The sequence below is a fragment of the Pteropus alecto genome, unplaced genomic scaffold, assembly GCF_000325575.1.
Source record: "Pteropus alecto unplaced genomic scaffold, ASM32557v1 scaffold98, whole genome shotgun sequence".
Taxonomy (NCBI): domain Eukaryota; kingdom Metazoa; phylum Chordata; class Mammalia; order Chiroptera; family Pteropodidae; genus Pteropus; species Pteropus alecto.
In genome coordinates, this window is record NW_006443570.1 from 4,986,611 (window position 1) to 4,995,935 (window position 9,325).

Consider the following 9,325-nt stretch of genomic DNA (forward strand, 5'->3'; position numbering starts at 1 on the left):
TTTTACTCATTTCCCTGAGGACCAATTCCTCCTTTAAGCACTTCAAATTTTAGTACTTATACTCAAAGACAGATTTTTAAAAACTTGAGACTTTTTGAAATGATTTAAGCTTTTTCTCCTCTTTCAATTCCTTTTTTCTCCTTCTTCCTTTACTTTTTCCATCCCTAACCTGTTTTCCTTCCATTCTCATGCTGACCAACAGTGGCTTTCAACTGCTGAGAAGCCTCTGCCATGTTTATATTTTTCACTCCTTAAGGAAAAGATACTCCCCAGTAAACCAAACAAAATCTCACTCCATAGCCTGAAGGTCAAATAAAGGGGCAAAAAGTAAGGTGAAAATACTAACCATACTTTGCTGCCTTTCATTTCAGCATTATGGCTAGGGAGGAAGTTATAACTACCAAATGAGAGAGCAATACCAAACCTTATTGTACCTTTTATCCTCTTTATAGCATTTAAATGTATTAAATGAGTCCTCTGTTTCACAAGGTACTTGGGATAGATCTATACAGTTAAGAACTATAGCCTACTAGAACCATAACCTCAAGATTCACAGTAGAGGCACAACCCCAGCCCTCCCATCCCCATCCTTCCCGGCTTCTTTTAAAAAATTTCTAAGGTCCTTTGTGTTAAATGCTTTAAGCTATATAAGCATTCTCTCAAAAGCAGTATTCAGTGCTTCACAGTCTTCAAAGTACTTTTACATTCATGATCTTATTTGGGATTTTTAACAGCTCTGTGAGACATACAGGGCAAATATTTTACAAATAATGAAACAGAAGCTCAAAGGTTAAGATCCATCATGGTCACATGGCTATTAAGGGGTTTGAGTTCAGAACTCAAGTCTTTTAATTGCTAACCCAATACTTTATAATTCTTGTGACTACATGATTCTCAGATCAGGTATGGTCTTTTATTAAATATGTAGGAATTGGAAAAATATCTGATAAAAGACACATTCATATACCCTAGCTTTTGGTTCTGATTTCATTTTCAAGTGGCAGCTATGTTGAAAAGCATGCTCTTTTGTTCTAATTCTGAGCATCATTATTAATGGAGACCTGGGCAAATCACTGATAGACTCATGTCTACTTTTAAGACTGGACCCTGGGAACAAATCATTATGTTCTAATACTTTTAGGATGACTTTCCACACTTTAGTACCTAATCATCGTTAATTTTTTAAAAATAAAATTACTCTGTTCTAACATGTCAAAGTATCTTTTTGTTTTGTTTTTACTTTTCATTTTTTAATTTTTATTTTTCAATTAGAGTTGACATTTAACTAGAGTAATTTCCTAGTCTGAGTTTCTGAGAAACAAGTGTCTTTTCTTCTGGAGATCTCTATCTTCCTTTAGCCACAAGGTTACCGAATCAAAAAGCACAATTTCTATCAATCCTTAATTATATTCATTGAGATGTCTAACATAACTAAAATACTAAATGGCACCATCTTCTACCCAGTTGCTCAACTCCCACACCTATCTTTTCATGTCCCATTTAACAGCAAATCCTGTCAGCTGTCCTGCTTCCTAATATAATCCACATTTATCCATTTCTGTTGTTTTCTCTCATGTCAAACAGTGTTCATTGGTTTCTAATTGATCTCCCAGCTTCCTCTATAGCACAATCTATTCTCCACATAGCAGCCACAATGAACTTTTAAAAAGTAAATCAGATCATGTCACTCTTCCATTAAACCTCACTCAAAATAAAATTCAGTATCTTTACCTGATTCTACAGGGTACTATTTAAGAGCTGGCCCCTACGGCCATGCCACCCTGAACATGCCAGATCTCATCTGATCTTGGAAGCTAAGCAGGGTTGGGCCTGGTTAGTACTTAGGTGGGAGACTACCTAGGAATACCAGGTGCCGTAGGTGTAAAAATGAATGAATGAATGAATGAATGAATGAATAAATAAATAAATAAGAGCTGGCCCATTATACCAAATTCATCACCTACCTGCCTCTGCCTCAGGAATCACTAACTTCACTCCAAACACACTGGCCTTCTTTCTATAAATAAGCTAAATCCTGTTTCCACCTCAGGGCCTTTACATTGTCTTCCCTCAGCCTGGAAAACCCTTCTAGATATTCACATTGCTTGCTTCTTGTTATTTAGGTCTTAGCTCAAAATTCACCTCTTAAAAAAAAAAAGCCTTTTCTGACCACAGTCAAAAGGAACAGTCCCATCCTCACCTTCTATGAATTTACCCTCTACTGTCTACAGTTTATAGCCTGATCATCTTCTGAGAGCACTTTTAATATTGACATTCCTGAAAAGTTGAAAACCAGAACCTAGGCAGTAGGGAAGGCCAGTTCAAACTTAAAAGTAGGCCCCTGGTCTTTTTTTTCTTAAGCATCCAACAGAAACTCTATTTAAACTCTCTTTTTTCTTTTGGGTATAAAACTTTTAAACAAAGCTATTGTTAATCTTTGAAATCTTTCCTAGTATATCCACTTAGGCTTCTCTTTTTAAAAATTATAATATCAAGCCTCTAGTCTCTGTCATTACTTTTTATTTGCCTTAAAGAAATCACTAGTTTTTCTGACCACTAAGTCTTACTCTATAGTACAGTTTCTTTTCTATCAATTAAAGTAAACAACAATTGATCATAATGGGACTGGGGATCCAGAATTCCAAGATGGGAAACTGGCTTATAAATAGAAAAATAAAAGGAAGCAATAAGAACATCTTTGGAGATGTTGGTGTAAGTAATACCAAGAATTTTAACAAATGCCTTACACAGTGATAAAAACTGAGAAAACTTGCTAATACTACTAAATTCTTCTGGAGTAAAAGACTAAAGTGATCTGAATAAAGTGAAGGGCGTTCTTTGCTATTAGCCCAAACTCTTGGAGGGCAAGGGACTTGCACCCAGAGCATCCTGTATTATTGTGGCACACAGGGAGTGCTTCATAAACATCTGGTAAATAAATTAGTAAAATAATTCTACAGACAAAAACATCCAGTCAAATGATTTTGTTTTATACAGCAGGAAACTGAACCCCAAAGCAGTTTAGTGGCTTGTCCAATGTGATACAGTACACACAAGAGGCCAGGAGCAGAACTGAGAGCAGAACCAAAGCTATTCTATTTCCCCATAGTTATACTGGAAAAAGCATGTACTGGGCTAATGCCAATGTGGGTAAATGAAAGATAATGCATTGGTGAAAAACAATCAAACTATAATTAAGGACACTGAGTTCTATAATGATTTAGAATGTAAAAAAAAATGACCTCGATGAGGCACTACAATTACCCATTATGTAGAGTCCAAATGGACCAACCAAATCCTTTGCTATATTATCAGAAAGAATACTGGAAACAAATAAGAAAACACATGCAACATTTACATCCTCCTACCTAGCTGTCCATGCCTACCTAATGCCACTGTTCAAATTAACTCAGCTGTCAGACTACCCAATTCCATTGCTCAGTCTACATTCACAACAGAAGTAAAGTGGCTATACAAAATAGATTCTTCCCTAAGGATGTCGGGTTACAAAGATAAATTTGCAACTCTATTTGTTCTTGACCCTCTATAACCTTTTCTACTTTTCAATTCAACCAAACCCTTACTGATTAAAACTGCACAGACATGACTTGACTCTGATCCTTAAGATGTGAAAAGGTTCCTTTACTCTATTTCCTGAAAACTCTTTCTTTAAAAAGCAAAGCTTCATCTTATCAGCCTAACCAAATTATTATCAAATAAGTACTCATTTTGAGAGAGGCCTATGGATTAAATTTTGAAAGAGTAATTTTCCCCACCTATACAAGTAGTAGAATCACAAGCAAAGATAGACTTCTATCCTAAGTCCAACAACTAATCTTAACACTAATAAATGTGTTTCTATTGCTTGAGCCCCAAAGTCAATCAACCAAAAAAATATTCACTGAATGCAATTTGGATGTCTGGTCCCACGGTGAACTACCAGCCTTACCACTACCAATTTCTTTGCTTGGTTTGAATAAAGAGAAAATGTTTCTGGCCTTGAAGAGCTAGGAAAAGACAACTTATAATTAAAACAAGAACTGCTCATATTTTCAAGAACTGAGAGATTTTTCTATATAAAAAATTTTCTTCTTTTAAATGATTTTCCTACTATCTTTTATAGTATACTTTGCCTTTAAATGGCAAGCCATTTAGAAGTCACAAAAATTATTTTTCCATCTATTCATTCCTGGATATTACATGAACAAAAATTTGGTAAAATCAATTTAAAAATTCTAGATAAGTCAGGTATTCAAATCAAAAAGGGAAGCTTTGGACTCCAGACATGAATTCACTTCAAATTTTAAATATTTACAGAACTCACAAATTCACTTTTAGGGGATTGAGTCTCCAAAGTCATGAAATGTGGGTAAGAGTTACCACTACTACTGTACTGCCTCAGGTAGTAACTTTAAGAACTGTCTTACAAAGGTCAACATTTTATTGGGTCTTCCAAAATCAAATCTTCATCGAGAAAAGGACATCAGTTAAATAAACTGTTAGAATAAGAATAGAACAAGCCAATATTTTCATAAGCTTTTGCTGTCCTTGGGTCCTGGATTCTAGTGCAGGCTTTGCAGATACTTTCCTAAATTTGAGTTTTCTCATCTTTAAATTGAGGTCAATTGTCCAAGAATTTCTAAGGTCCCTTCCATAGCTAAAGTTCTATGCTCCTTTGAAAATACTATTAAAATTATTTCTGCCTCTCATCATATGTGCTCTTTAAATCTAAAAACAATACACATACAGCATAAATAATTCAAAAGTTATAGAAGCTGTAATTGAAAAGTGAAAGTTTCCTTCCAGACAAGTCAAATCCCTCTTCTAAAGCCTAAAGATAGCCACTGTTTTCTTTTGTATTCTCAGAAACAAATAAAATTTAACATACAAAACCAAAAAAGGGGCATGTACCAGCAAACATACACTCTGTCTCTCTCCATCTATCCCTCCCTTCCTCCCCTCTTCCTCCCTTCCTATCCCCTCCCTACATTGCCTAAAGGCACACATATACCTTATTCTAATGACTGCAAAGAATTCTACTGTACTCTGATGTGTGGTTTTCAGGATTTTGCTACTGAAAACGAAGTAGCAAATAAATATATTGAACATAAGTACAAGCAAGCCCAAGGGCCTGTACATTATTCACTTTGATGGATATTGCCAAATTGCCCTAAAAAGTATTATACCTGTGATACATAATATATACTGCCCACATGACTCCCAGATTCTTGGCACCTTTGAACATCTACTCTCTTAATATACTATTCATTTAGGATGGCCAGAGACAGAGAGATATAAACAAACCTTTAAGCAGAAAAGCCAATGAGATTTAGACCATTCCCTCCCCAAAAAAGGCCAGAAATGTCTTTTATAAATTAAGTAGACAAACTCCAGCTAAAAATGTGACAGAAGTGATACGTGGTACTTGTTTACATGGTTCAACTGTTGCTGTTTCCTTCAGAAGTCTGTAAAAGAAGATATGGGCAGAAAATAAGTTTTGGGGACATGGGGCGGGGGGAGCACAAGGAGAACAGGTGAACAACTTGTACTGCAGATTCTGTAATCCCAAAGAGACACAGTTCTGCCTTAGATCAAGACGTGAATTTAATAACATGTTTGGCTAAATTCTTCCATATATAATCTGGCTACTTTTACCCAGAGACTGTTATCAGCACAGTTAAAAGTCAATTTAGTTCCTTATCATTGGCAAAGGAGCCTTATTAATTTAACTTTTTACTCCAAAATTAATTGGGCTAGTGTATGATTCCAGATGTGATAAAAGTGTTAAAAAAGCACATAGGAAGCAACTCTTGTTATATTTTAAAATATTTTTTATTAAATAATTGGTATAATGCCTAGCATGCAGTACTCAATAAGTAACTGTTAATTAAGTTATTCACACCATCTACTTTGAAAATTATACTCTTCGTTTAACAGGAAGTATTTGCAAAGGGCCATGTAAACATCAGGCAACTTTAGAAGCATGTGTGTGCGTGCGTGCGTGCGTGCGTGTATGTAGCACATTAAGTTTCGCAAACCAAATTTCTCATTTTACTGTCCTACGATTTGCTATCAGAGCTGGCCTTTGAACAACACGGCTTTGAAATGCATGGGCCCCTTTATTAGCAGATTTTTTTCAATAAATATACAGCCAGCCCTCTGTATCCCCAAGTTTTGCAGCTGCAGGTCCTGTGGATGCAGAGGGTCAACTGTATGCATTGTTCTATATCATTTTACATAAGGAACCGGAGAATCCGAAGATTTTAGTATCTGACTGGGAGGGGGGGGGCCAGAACCAATCTCCTGCAGATACTGAGGGAAGACTGTAGTTAAGTTTTTGAGGAGTCCAAAGTTATACATGGATTTTCAAACTGTGTAGGGTCGTTGCCCCAACCCCCATGTTGTGCAAAGGACAACTGTATAAGTGTTTATTAATCTTCAATTGTAGTATGCTACCACATTTTAGGGGGGGAAAAGGAAAAACTATACTTTGGTCTTATACTAAAATGTGAAAAATTTTAAAGTTTAGTTAGAATCAGGGAAATGCAGTATATCTAATGCAACATGTTTGTTTTCAGCAGAAGCTCCCTCTAATTTTATAAGAAAAGTAGGAAAATACAATTTGGGAACACCGACTATGAGATTATTCCCAACACTTTCTTCACCCAAGTACATCAACCACACCTAACACTAAAATCTCTTAAGAAAATTGCACCTAGTTTCTTCTTTTATCAGAAGATCACTTAAAAAAAACTACTAACAATTTTAAGCATCAATCAGAACTATTAAGAATCAAGGCCAACCTTACATACAGCTACGTATAAAACTAACCAAGCAGAGCAAGTCCCATGCTGAGGGCCAGAAACATCTCTTTCAAAATGAAAGTGGTCTTTTCAGCCCTTGCTCTGACTACACCTACCACAAATGATCAGTGGAGGCCAACTCCAGACACTGGACTCAAGAGGACATAGTTCCAGATATCCAACAAGGCATCAACTGGGAAAGGGAGTGGGGAATTGAGCTAACTGGGACACATGGTCAAATCAAAGGCTTACTTGGCAAGAGTCCTGTCCCTGATATTATCAAAAAATCATGTAGGAGGTCCCCAAATTCTAACACTAATAAAGAAAGCCTTACCTGTAGGCACATAATTTGGATAGGCCTTTTAAGACTGTTTGCAGCTGAGGAAAATTTAAAGTCTTCTAGGTGTTGGCAAATTCTACTGAATAGAGTTCAATGTCCCATCTACTAGACTGAATTCCACAGATTTGTAGACACAAGCTTTAGGTTAAGTGTTTCCAAATAAAAATTATAAACCAAACAAAAACAAATATTCCAATCACATAATTAAACAGGCAGGTTTCAGACTGAGATGAAATAATTACATCCTTCAATACAATCTACTGTTTCCAAGACACACAAGAATCTGTTTCTTGGACTTGAAATTGGTATTAAGTGGCAATGGATCAAGGAGAGAAAATAAATGACTACTTGAAACTAGTCCAAAAATCAAATCTAAAGGCATTCAATTTAACACTGAGCTTGCACATACTGCCAAGAACAAACTAAAGCAATATTTGGTTGTGTTGCTATGTTAAATGGCAAGCTACTATGACATAAAAAAAAAAAAATAATGGTTCATGATTGGCTGTAGACAGTCTGGTAACCAAAGTGCATATTTATTGGTTACTGCCTATACTTGCCACTAAAGTTTATCTAATCAAATCATGTAATGCAAATACTTCCAAAAGTAGTTTGTTTGTTTTCATTGTATGAGTTTTTTCTAAAAGACAACATTTTCATCAAAGATAGTACAATTTAGTAAAAAGAATGTGATGCTAGGAGGGAGATACTTAAAGTATGCCACTAATTAGCTTCGAATATGATTGTGTACTTTAAAGAGAAAGTCTTTTGAGTTTGTAAAAAGTACTAGTTAGCTCTCAATTATCCATGGTAAAGGAAGTGAAAAAGTGGCATAAATAATTTGAAACAGATAGTAAAAAAGAAATCCTTAACATTTTACTGAGAAATGTATTATGTAATTTCTTCTATAGATTTATATCCAAAATTGAATCTGGCCTGAATAAATAGTAAAAAGTTTTTACACAGCCTGTCTATACATTAAGGACATCACTGGACTGAATTAAAAATTTTAAAAAGCCAGCATGAGATAAATCCCTACCAGTAATTTACATGAGGATAATTTTAAATTATTATTCCTCCCAACCCCACAGCATCCGCTTGAGGCTCAAATCTCAGCCAAAAAATTCTTTCAAACGAAAATCTATAAATGTCATTTAGAAATAAAAGATGAGAACAACTGAGTTTCTAAAGGTGACTCAATCTAGACCTGAGAAGCCATGAGAGAATCATCCCATTGAGGATTTTGGCTCCACAGATGTGGAGGTGCACTATCGTGCCTGAAGACTCAGAAGTGGGTTTCAGCCTAACTACAGGTCAATTTATTCCATAAAATCATGATATTCTTGAAAGCTTATGTAACAATCTCAGTGCTAGAAAGTATACTTCAATAACCTGACTAAACCCTTTGATTTTATAGAAGAAACTAGGATCCACAAAAGTTGCAGCATGTCTCTCAAACTACATAACAAAATAAATATTTAAGTACTTGGAAATTCATTAAAATTTTTTTTAGATATAATTAACATATAATACTGTATTAGTTTTAGGTGCACAACATAATGATTTGACATGTATATACTACAAAATAATAAATTTAGTTAACATCCATCACCATACAGTTACAAAAAAAATTTTTTTCTTGTGATGAGAACTTTTAAGATCTACAGGAAGTTCATTATTTAAACTCACTTACATAAGCAAATAATCTCCTACATTTCTTGTAGAGAGACTTTAATGTATTCAGTTTGCTTAAATTAGTCCAGATATTTATTTATCTGCTTTATTTATCTGCTTTATCTTATAGATCCATATTGCACAACTTCAGATGTACTAAAAATAAAATCGGTCCCTTTGGATATAACTTTATTCCCATACAAGCCTCTCCACTATACCACAAGATGAACCCTACTCTCCCATTAGTCTAGCAGCTAGACTATGTGTCTTCTGCAAATTTGTTCTGAAAGCCAGGAATGGTCTCCCACCTCTTATTTGACTATTACTCTTCTGGGTCCAGGTCAAGTTTCACTTTGTCTTGAAGCTTTTTTTTATCATCCAGTTCACTCTGAATTCCTATCATATTTATTGTCACTTTCTTGGCAGTTAACAAATGTTACTTAGAATGCCTTACCTGATAATTAACATAGATGCCCAGAACTGTAATTGTTCTGTGAATATGTCTTTC

General features: G+C 35.1%; 1 protein-coding gene and 1 pseudogene across 6 annotated transcripts in view; one reads left to right on the plus strand and one right to left on the minus strand.

Annotated features, from left to right (window-relative positions):
• Positions 1–9,325, minus strand: part of SPOP (speckle type BTB/POZ protein) — a 58,609-nt gene that overhangs the window by 35,489 nt on the left and 13,795 nt on the right. The gene's annotated exons all lie outside the window — the stretch shown is intronic.
• LOC112473437 lies at positions 1,764–1,882 on the plus strand (annotated as a pseudogene).